We start from the raw sequence: 1148 nt of genomic DNA, 5'->3' as shown, positions 1-1148 counted from the left end.
CTCCTGGGTTCAGGCAATTCTCCTGCCTCAGCCTCCTGAGTAGCTGGGACTACAGACACGCGCCACCATGCCTAGCTAATTTTTTGTATTTTTAGTAGAGACGGGGTTTCACCATATTGACCAGGATGGTCTCGATCTCTTGACCTCGTGATCCACCCGCCTCGGCCTCCCAAAGTGCTGGGATTAAAGGCTTGAGCCACCGCGCCCGGCCTAATTAGAGGTTTTTATGTTGCCCAGGCTGGCCTCGAACACATAGCCTCGCCTCCTCAAGCATCAGAACAACAGGCCGGAGCCACTGAGGCTCACTTCTTTTCTTTTCTTCTTTTTTTTTTTTTTTTTTTGATAGTGCTTTTTTTAAAAAATCTATTTTATTTCATTTTAGGTTTTGAGGCACATGTGAAGAATATGCAAGATTTTTTAATATGAGGTTCTGTCTGGTTTTCTCAGCCCAGCTGTCTTCAGTGTGCAGCACCTGCTGAAGGTGTTAGCCATGAGAGCTTTTGAGCGAGGAGTCACTTGGGAGACACAGGTTCTAGTTTCTGTTTCAATGCTGACTCTTCATGTGACTTTGGGCAAGTCATTCAAGATCTCGGTTTTTCATCTTTTCTTCTGAAATGGGGAGAACTTGACAGAGATCTTGTAAGCCTAAAATGGAAGACAACTGAGAAGGCTTGCATTTTGGGGAAGAAAAGTGTGAGAGCCACCACAAGGATTTGGGTTGATACGCCTTCTCTGGTTGGGCACAGTGGCTCATGCCTGTAATCCCAGCACTTTAGGAGGCGGAGGCATGCAGATCATTTGAGGTTGGGAGTTTAAGACCAGCCTGGCCAACATGGTGAAACCCCATCTCTACTAAAAATACAAAAATTAGCTGGGTGTGATGGCTCACACCTGTAATCCCAGCACTTTGGGAGGCTGAAGTGAGTGGATCACCTGAGGTCGGGAGTTCAAGACCAGCCTGACCAACATGGAGAAACCCCGTCTCTACTAAAAATGCAAAATTAGCTGGGCCTGGTGGTGAATACCTGTAATCCCAGCTTCTTGGGAGGCTGGGGCAGCACAATTGCTTGAATCCAGGGGGCAGAGGTTGCAGTGAGCTGAGATTGCACCATTGCACTTCAGCCTGGGTGACAGAGCAAGACTCCATC

General features: G+C 47.6%; 1 protein-coding gene across 1 annotated transcript in view; it reads left to right on the top strand.

The window, feature by feature from the left end:
- DCPS (decapping enzyme, scavenger) overlaps positions 1-1148 on the top strand; it is a 49511-nt gene that overhangs the window by 2573 nt on the left and 45790 nt on the right. The gene's annotated exons all lie outside the window — the stretch shown is intronic.

This window comes from Cebus imitator, unplaced genomic scaffold (genome assembly GCF_001604975.1).
Source record: "Cebus imitator isolate Cc_AM_T3 unplaced genomic scaffold, Cebus_imitator-1.0 Scaffold0, whole genome shotgun sequence".
NCBI lineage: Eukaryota > Metazoa > Chordata > Mammalia > Primates > Cebidae > Cebus > Cebus imitator.
The sequence above is the reverse complement of the archived record's forward strand: the minus strand, read 5'-3'. Positions and strand labels throughout refer to the sequence as shown.